Below are 10,420 nucleotides of genomic sequence, written 5' to 3' on the forward strand. Positions count from 1 at the left end.
GGGAAGAGCAGGAACTAAAGATGTGGAGCAGGTAAGGTCACTGAGGATGCAGATGCAAGCACACAGGGACCTTCTGAACCACACAGCCCAGGTGGTAGACAGGAGTGCTGAATTGAGGAGGGGGGAAGCAGGACCCTGGTTTCCTCAGGTGCTGAGACTGGTGCATAATTTTTTTAAAATATTTTTTTAAAGAATGTTTTTAGATGTTGATAGACCTTTATTTTATTCATTTATTGATAGGTGGTGCTAAGAATCGAACCCAGTGCCTCACATGTGCTAGGCAAGTGCTCCACCACTGAGCCACAACCCCAGCCCCCTGGTGCATAATTTTGAGGAATGGTCTGCCAGAAGAGATTAGGCAGGAAGGTTCCAGTTACCTCATAGTGTTTGATACATGTGGTACTAGAGTTTATATATTAAGACCTTACATCTGACTTGCTGAGATGATTGACAGAGAGAGAACTGGGGCAGGAACATTCAATTCAGTAATTAAAAGCAATCAAACAAAGGCTACAGTGTTGAAGAAAAAATAATTCATTCCTTAAAACACTAATAATAGCAATTCCTTTTTATTCTATTTTTCTGTTTTAATTAATGTTTTGCCATTAATTTTTGTTTTTCTTTCAAGTTAATGAAAGCAGTGCATTTTCATGGAGAAATGGAGCCAAAGTTCAAATGACTTTATTTTGTTGGGGTTCGGGTTTCCCCAAAATTAAACTGGCCTACTTCTCTTGTTATTGATTATCTTTGTATTTGTTCTTGCCTTGGTGGTGAACTCAGCAATGACTGCCCTCATCTTCTTGGACCCCTGGCTCCATACCCCTATGTACTTTCTCCTCTGCCAGCCCTCCCTCATGGATGTGATATACATCTCTTCCACTGTACTGAAGATGGAGATCAACTTCCTCTCTGGCCAGAGCAGCATCTCCTTCATGGCCTGTGATGTGCAAATGTTCTTCCTCATGACCATGGCAAGTTTAGAAGCTTTAATCTTGGCCTGCATGGCCTATGAGTGCTTTGTGGCCATTTGCCAGCCCCTCCAATATCCCATTCACATGAGTATAAGGATGTGTGTGAAGAGGATCCTGGGCTCCATCTACTGTGTGTCACACACTTCCTATGCCCTACATCTTCCTTACTGCAAGTCTAGGGCCATCAATCACTTCTTCTGTGATATTACAGTCATGGTGCCTCTGGTCTGTTTGGACACTTGGGTCTGAGTGTATAGTTATTTTTAGTTCAGTTCTGTTTCTCCTCTTGCCTTTCCTTGGCATTACTGCCTTCTACAGACAGGTACTTTTTCCTGTCTTCCAAATGTGCTCAAAAGAGGGTAGAAGAAAGTCCTTCACCACGTGCTCCACACATTTAGCTGTCATGATATTTTACTATGCTCCTTTTGCCTACACTTGTTTCCAGCCAAAGACTCTCCACTCACTAGCAGAGGATAAGAACTTGTTTGTCTTCTATACCATCCTCACCCCCATGCTCAATCCTATTGTCTACAGCCTGAGGAACAAGGAGATCCTGGAGGCCATGAGAAGAGTGTGTGGGATGTTCTCCCATGGGAAGTAATGAGCATGGCTGTCCCTGCTCCTCTGAATTGCTTCTTTACATGCTGAATAGAACACTCCAGAGCAGAAATAACCAATACTTGTATAATGTTAGTCATCTATGTAATTAAAGCTTTCTAGTGACATAATTAAAGTAAAATTAATTAAATAATGTATTGATTATTATGCACAGCTATTTTAATTATTTATATAATAATTCATATAGAATACTTCAATAAATGTTAACATAAACAATGTTGATATTAATCTTATATTATTTTATATTATATACAATATATTACACTTTTTCTTCTATTAATATCAATATATTGTCTTGGTTTAGATATGAGGTGTCCCCTAAAAACTCATGTGTGAGAAAATATAAAAATGTTCAGAGGTGGAATGATTAGACTATGAGAAATATAACTTAATTGATGTCTTAATTCACTGATATGGATTAATTGGATAGTTACTGTAGGCAAGTAGGGGGTGAATGAAAAAGGTAGATCACTGGGGGCATGCTTTTGATATACAAATTTTTCCCTTTTGAGAGGAATTCTCTCTGCTTCCTGGAGCCATTTCCTGAACTTCTTTCCTCATCCATGCACTTCTGCCATGATATTATGCCTCACTTGGCCCAGAGCAATGGAGTCTGCTATTTATGGAATGAGACCTCTAAATCTGTGAGACCCAAATAAACTTTTTGTCCTCACTCTTCTTTGTCACAACTTTTGTTCACAGTGAAAAGAAAGATGACTGAGAAGCATTTAATATTATTTGTAAGTGATATTAACATGCTATCTTTTCTCCATATTTGACATGAAAATTTTACTGTGCTTATATGCTTTGTTATCCACATCTATATTTATTCTCCTTTCATGTAATATGTAAAGAAGCTCCTCTCACGAGGACAGATGCTACATTTTTCTTTCATTACTGTTTTCAAATTCTTGACAATCACAGTACCTGGTCCTTGACTTCACTGAGAGATTCCCCTTGGCTCTTATCATCAGTGGCTAATCAGAGCAGCTCTTTGGCGGTATTCTTTCCTACAATCTGGGCAGTCAATGTAGTATGTATCTCTAAGGGTGTGTGGTTTTGCTCTCCCCAGCCTCATAAGTAGCCCTGTGCATGCAGGTATCACTGTGACTCATCTTTTCTAATCAGTGCAATGAGCCATCTGCCACATGTCCAGCTTCTTCCTGGAGGGAACTCTCCATCCCATGACCTGTCTCATTTCCCCAAACCTGGGCTTATGGGCTGTCTTGAGGTTCCTTGATCTGATAGTTCTGAAATGGGTTAACACCATATTTCTCTTATTTAACCATTCTGTCTCATACATGCTCTCAGAATTGTTCTTGATGTGGAAATATGCAGCCTGATTCCTCATTGTTTCTGAAGATTTTATGGACCACCAGATATCTTTCAATATATTCCTTTTCTGTCTCAAGGGGCATTATTTATTTTTTTTTCTTTTCTGTTCAATGAAGAATCCTGGCTGATAAAATCAGATCCTAAATGTCAGTTGGGATGTAACTAGAAAATCTTATAGAATATGTGGTAGTAATTATAGTGAGAGAGAAGTATAAGTTACTTTTAAATATTTAGGAAAAAAAAGTAAGACTATGCAATTCTTTAGAGTTGTGCAAGGTGATTAAAGGGCTTTGTTTAAGAATCAAATAACAAATTGGTCTCCTATTTATGGGAAATTTGCATTAATCTCGGTGTCCCCTATAATGTGATAGGTACTCAGTATTTCGTGATCAATAAAATATTTGCTCTTTGAAGCAATTTCTTTTTTCCTTCCAGATTTAGAGACAATTAAAAAAGAAAATATGAGTAGTAACATTGATGTGACTCTTACAGCAGGAAATTTAGTTACTTCATTCCCCAATGTCATACTGTGAAAACCACTTGTCCTGAGAAAGATACTCAGTCCAATATTCAAGATTGTCTGAGGAGAAGGCCAATAAAGAATGTAGCATGTGGCTAAAACTTGAACAAGTTGCTTTTTTATACATTCTTGTGTTGAAAGTTGCACATTGGACAATTTACAAAGTATTCTCAAAAATAACTGCAGATTTTAGATTTGTATATTATTTTAGAGCTAAAGGTCACCAGACTTTTGTGGAAACTAACATCATGAAACAGTCAGATTCACACATTGGGCCTGGGCACGCACGCGCACACACACACACACACACACACACACACACACACAAACTTGCCCTTAAACATACACATACTCAACACTGAGCTGAAAGTCACTGGAAAAATGTAGAAAATTAACATTTTAAATAAAAATTCACAACATAAGAGAAGAACAATATGGTATTAAATTTATAAAGCACATATCATTAGATTTATAAAAGGAAGAGAATAACAAGAAAGTTGGAAAGTGAAATATAATTTTTGATAAAAATATGAAATAAAAGTTTTAAAGGACCAACTGGGTAAAATCTCTCAGAAAGAAATGAAAACAGAAGCAATAACATGAGAGAACTGACATTTAGAAAAAGTAGAAAATCTAGGGAAATAACATAGAACTAATGGATGCTGATGGGCATTACTAGAAATGTCAATAACAAATTAATAATAAATTTCAACCTGTGAAAAAAAATTCTCAGAAACCAAATATGTGTGCCATTGTATGAAAACAACATGAAAGTGTTGCACAAATGAACTAGAAATGTTTTATTGAAAGTATTTTTATGAGATATTCTCCTTGGGAATAGATCCTAAAGCATCTGAGGGAACACTACTATTGAGAGTGAGAGGCATGGAATCCACCTGCCTCTGATCCATCAGGAGGGACACAGCCCTTGAGAGCTGGAAGGAGGGTGAGCATCATGAAGGGGGTCATGTGGCCAGGAGCCAGTCCCCAGCCCAGTGCCAAGTGCTGAGTCAGGGGATGGCATGTGGGCTGGGAATTCAGGTAGAGGAGCTGCATGTGACTTAACTTTCCATCACTGTGACCAAAAGATCTGGCAAGAACAACTAAGAGGAGGGAAATGTTATTTGGGGCTCACAGTCTCTGAGATCTCAGTCCATAGACAACACCAGAGCTCTGTGCCCATGTGAGGCAGAACATCAGGGCAGAAGGGCATGGTGCAGGAAAACAGCTCAGGTTATGATCATCAGAAAGCAGAGAAAGCCTGCCCCACCTTAGACAAAATACAAACCCAAAGGCACACCCCATGACATACTTCCTCCAGCTATACACTACCTGCCTAAGGCCACCAGTCAGTTAATTCATGTCAGTGGACTGACTCAGCAATAGGTTAAACCTCACATAATCTCATCATTTCACACATGCAAATCCTTCCATTTTCTCACTCATGAACTTTTTGTGTCCTTTCATGTCTAAATTTCTGCATTGTATGACAGGAGAACAAGAAGGCAAATATAAAGAAAAAAGTAGATTTATGAAGTCATTATCTTCAGTTGGAAAGATGTTAGTTCTGGGAACAACATTTTGTCCTGTGGGCTGCTGATCTCATGTCCAGGCATTACATGAATTTAACCTGAACTTGGTATAAATAAAAATTAAGCTTCAGTTGAGAATTTAACACATGATTGTGTCATACAAGTTGATATAATATTAAAACCTTCTTTAATAAGCAGATTACATGCTTTTGTAATCATATCAAAATAGATTCTGCTGTCATATATAACTAAAAAGGACCAATAAAAAAGATCTGTTAAAAAGAATATGTAGAATAAGGTAAGTATTCCCTCTTGTACTGGCTCCATTCAGTATACAAAAAGAAGTTGTAGAAAGTTAAAAAGGAAAAAAAAAATAAAAGGACTCCTAATTTTGGAAAAAAAGATGTATAATCATTGCTATTTGGATACCAAACATGATTATATTAAAATTTTAGAAAAGAACAAAGTTTCATTCACTCTAGGCTCTCTCTTATTGTTTCCTTTGTTTTTTAGTTTGAATCCATCCCATTTACTGATTCTTGTTTTTATTTCTTGGGTTTTGGGAGTCTTTTTAAGGAAGTCTGGTTCTAAGCTGACATGATGAAGATTTGGGCCTACTTTTTCTTCTATTTTGTGCAGGATATCTGGTTTAATTTCTAGGTCCTTGATCCATTTTAAGTAGAGTTTTGTGTAGGGTGAGAGATAGAGGTTTCATTTTGTTTTGCTGCATATGGATTTCCAGTCTTCCCAGCTCCATTTGTTGAAGAGTCTGAAATTTCTACTGTATTTTTTTGGCACCTTTGTGTAGTATGAAGTAACTGTATTTATGTGGGTTTGTCTCTGTGTCTTCTATTCTGTGCCATTGGTCTACCTGCCTATTTCAGTGTCCATACCATGCCTTTTTTTTTTTTTTTTACTATTGCTCTGTAATATAGTTTTTGGTCTGGTATTGTGGCACCTCCTGTGTCACTCTTCCTGCTCAGGATTGATTTGACTATTCTGGGTTTCTTATTTTTCCAAAAGAATTTCATGACTCTTTTCTCTATTTCTACATCATTGGAATTTTAAAAGGAATTGCATTGGGTCTGTATAGTGCTTTTGGTAGAATGACCATTTTGACAACATTAATTCTGCCTATCCAAGAACATGGGAGATCTTTCCATTTTCTAAGTTTGTTTTTAAAATTTCTTTCTTTACTGTTATGTCGGTCTCATTGTAGAAATCTTTCAGCTCTTTTGTAAGATTGATCCCCAAGTATTTTATTTTCTTTTTTGAGGCTATCGTGAATGGAGTACTCTTCCTAATTTCCCTTTCAGAGGATTCACCAATTATGAATAGAAATGCATTCGATTTATGAGTATTAACTTTTTATCCTGCTACTTTGCTGAATTAATTTATTAATTTTAGAAATTTTCTGGTGAAATTTTTTGGATCCTCTAAATATAGAATCATGTCATCAGCAAATATTGATAGTTTGAGTTATTCTTTTCCTTTTTGTATCCCTTTAATTTCTTTTGACTGTTTAATTGCTCTGGCTAGATTTTCAAGAAAATGTTGAATAGAAGCGGTGAAAAGGGCATCCTTGTTTTGTTCCAGTTCTTAGAGGGAATGATTTCAATATTTCTCCATTTAGAGTGATATTGGTCTTGGATTTAGCATAGATAGCTTTTAAAATGTTGAAGTATGTTACTACCATCCCTATGTTTTTCTAGTGTTTTGAATATGAAGGGGTGTGCATTTTATCAAATACTTTTTCTGCAACTATTGAAATGATTATATGATTCTTAACTTTAAATCTATTGATGTTATGAATTATTTTTGTTGAATTCCAAATATTGAAAAAACTTTGTATCCCTGTGATGAACCCAACTTGATCATGGTGCACTATCTTTTTAATATATTCTTTATGTGATTTGCCAGGATTTTATTAAGAATTTTTGCATCTATGTTTATCAGGGATACTGGTCTGAAGTTTGCTTTTCTTGATGTGTCTTTGTCTGCTTTACATATCAGGCTGATACTAGCTTCATAGAATGAGTTTGGTAGGTTTCCCTCCTTTTCTATCTCATGGAATACTTTGAGGAGTATTGGTTCTTCTTTGAAGGTCTTATAGAACTTGGCTGAGAATATAACTCGTCCAAGTTTGGTTTTTTGTTGGTAGGCTTTTGATGGCATCATCTATTTCATTGCTTGAAATTGATCTGTATAAATTGTATATGTCCTTCTGATTTAGTATGGGTGGATGATATGTCTCTAGAAATGTGTCAATGTCTTCAAGAAAACATCATGCTATGTGAAAAAGATAAACTCAGAAAGTCAAAGGGTGAATATTTTCTTCACATATTATGAGATCCAGGTCACACTTAAGTACCACAGATAATATAAAATGTACCCTTCCCTGATGTACAAATCTCTGGTTTGCTAGGGTAGTAAGAGATCCTCATGTCTGCTAGTGCTACCCGTGCAAAAGCTACTTTGAACACATCCACATTCACACTTCCACTCAGTTCCCACAATATTCCTATAATTAGTCTTGTTTAAAGATTTGACAACAGTCAGGGATGGTGGTGCATGCCTGTAATTCCAGCAATTTAGGAGGCTGAGGAAGCAGGATCACACATTCAAATGCAGTCTCAGCATTTTAGAAAGGCCCTGAGCAATTGAATGAGATCCTATTTCAAATAAAACATAGAAAAAGGGTTGGGGATGTGTCTCAGTGTTTAGGAACCCCTGGGTTCAACCTCTTATAAAAACAACAAAAGACACTGACAAAAGAATAATGACTAAATGGATTTTCCAAGTTGAACCCCCTCATCAGTGGTAGAGTCATTCATTTTATCACAAAATCTTGAAGTCAAGTTTTCACTTTAGGAGAATTGCTGACTTAATTAACATTTCCACAAATCAATTTATATATTTCCTCGTATAGGAAAGTATTTGTCATGGCATAATTTAATTTAGTCACAATTACCAATAATTTGCTTTAGAAACTGACTAGGGTGTAGAAGGTAACTGCTCCTGCTTCAAACATGCTATTACCCAACTGAACACTGCATCTTGTTGATCATGAGACTCCAACTTACAAAATGGGAGGATTTCAGTAGACATTACCTAACACCCCCTATAGCTCTCCATCATGTTCTGGAATAACTGAGCTCATCCCTCTTGAGACTAATTCTGTACAGCAGGCTAGAGTAGCAGTACTGAGTGGATTGAATGATTTGTTCCAAACATTGACCGAGTTCACCCTGAAACCAGCAAAGTCAGGTGAAATGACCAGGTTTTCTTTCCCCATGTGCTTGGACATTGGGGATCAATTAGAGGAAGGAGGACATGTAAGGCTTGAAGGAGAAGGTTCTGCACACCAGAGACAGATTCATCCTTCCTGCCTATTCTCCAGATGTGAGGAAGTCAGTGTGGCATGTTTGACTGTTTCACTGGAACAAGGCAAAAGCAAAGGGAGAGGACTGAGGAAAGCAATGACGTAAGGAAGCACCTTCCATGTTGAAGAGCTCTGTGAGTTTAGCATAAGAGAATACTAGAGGCGGGAGCGGTGGGCACTGAATGTGTTATGAGAATTCTTTCCTGGTACCCTCGACTTAACACATCAGGGGAACTTGGTGAGATCCAGGTCTGCTGCTCAGTGGCAGGACCTAGTTGCTTAGCATGGTAGAGTGGGAACACATCCTTAAACATTTTCAGAATTCAATGCATTATAGTCATGCTATGTTGTAATTAAAAGTGCTTCTCTCAAAACACAGTCTTAGAATTTCAGAAAATGTAAGTCAAAATAATATGATTGTACTAAATTTATTTGTGTCAGCTTATTTAGAAAACTCCACCAGAAATCTTCTAGACCTCATAAATGAATTCAGAAAAATAGCAGGATATAAAATCAACATGCATAAATCTAAAGCATTTTTATTCATAAGCAATGAAACATCTGAAAGGGAAATGAGGAAAACAACTCTGTTCACAAGAGCCTCAAAAAAATATACTTGGGAATCAATCTAACCAAAGAGGTGAAAGACCTCTACACTGAAAACTATAGAACATTAAAGAATGAAATTGAAGAAGACCTTAGAAGATGGAAAGATCTCCCACGTTCTTGGAGAGGCAAAATTAATATTATCAAAATATTAAAAGGTGCTATACAGATTTAATGCAATTCCAACTTAAATACCAATGATATTTCTCATAGAAATAGAGAAAGCAATCATGAAATTTATCTGGAAGAACAAAAGACCCAGAATAGTCAAAGCAATCCTGGGCAGGAATAGTGATGCAGGAGGTATCATAATACCAGACCTTAAACTCTACTCTAGAGCAATAGTAAGAAAAGCAACATGAGATTGGCACCAAAATAGACAGGTACAGGATAGAAGACACAGAGACATACCCACATAAGTACAGTTATCTCATACTAGACAAAGGTGCCAAAAACGTACAATGGAGAAAAGATAGTCCCTTCCACAAATGGTGCTGGAAAAACTGGAAATCCATATGCAGTAAAATAAAATTAAACCCCTATCTCTCACCCTGTACAAAACTCAACACAAAATGGATCAATGATCTAGGAATTAGACCAGAGACCCTTCACCAAATAGAAGAAAAAGTAGGCCCGAATCTCCATCACGTTGACTTAGGACCAGACTTCCTTAACAAGACTCCCATAGCACAAGAAATAAAAGCAAGAATCAACACATGGAATAGATTCAAACTAAAATGTTTTTTATCAGCAAAGGAAACTATTGGCAATGTGAAGAGAGAGCCTTCAGAGTAGGAGAAAATCTTTTCCACACACACCTCAGACAGAGCTCTGATCCCCGAGGTTTATAAAGAACTTAAAATACTTTACACCAAAAATACAAAGAACCCAATAAATGATTAAGGAACTGGGAAGACACTTCACAGAAGAAGATATATAGATGATCAACAAATATATGAAAAAGTGTTCATCATTCCTAAGAAGATATTTTGGAGACTAGTTTTTCTAGTCCTAAGGATACATTTATTTTGCATATAGAATAGGCCATGCCATAACAAATTGTAAAATATAAAAATAAGTTTAAAGGTAAAATAAGTTAAGGTGAACTTGTTAAAATTCCAGAATATGTCACTGTTTAGTAGTGTGAACTTAATTGAGACAATAAATTTATCTGGACCTGAGACTTCCCCATTTAAAGTATAAAAGGAAGAGAAGAGAGTGAACCTTATTCTATTCTCAAAGCTCTCACATGAGGTTTTTGAGAGTGAGTTAACTGAGGTTCAGACAAGCAATTTGCCTATTGGTCTTAGACTGATTGTAACACTTTTTAAAGAAACATTAATTTTTGTTCTAGTAACTATTATACTTCCTTGTAACTTGCAAAATAAACTCACCATGCTACACTTGCTGCAATTACATGTATTAGTAACTATTAAATGAAGGTTATTTTTTTAAA

The 10,420-nt window shown here is 36.5% G+C and overlaps 1 pseudogene; it reads left to right on the forward strand.

The window, feature by feature from the left end:
• The first annotated feature begins 650 nt into the window (after positions 1-650).
• Positions 651-1,572, forward strand: LOC124991485 (olfactory receptor 2L13-like; annotated as a pseudogene).
• Positions 1,573-10,420: the final 8,848 nt, after the last annotated feature.

Source organism: Sciurus carolinensis, chromosome 8 (assembly GCF_902686445.1).
Source record: "Sciurus carolinensis chromosome 8, mSciCar1.2, whole genome shotgun sequence".
Taxonomy (NCBI): Eukaryota; Metazoa; Chordata; class Mammalia; order Rodentia; family Sciuridae; genus Sciurus; species Sciurus carolinensis.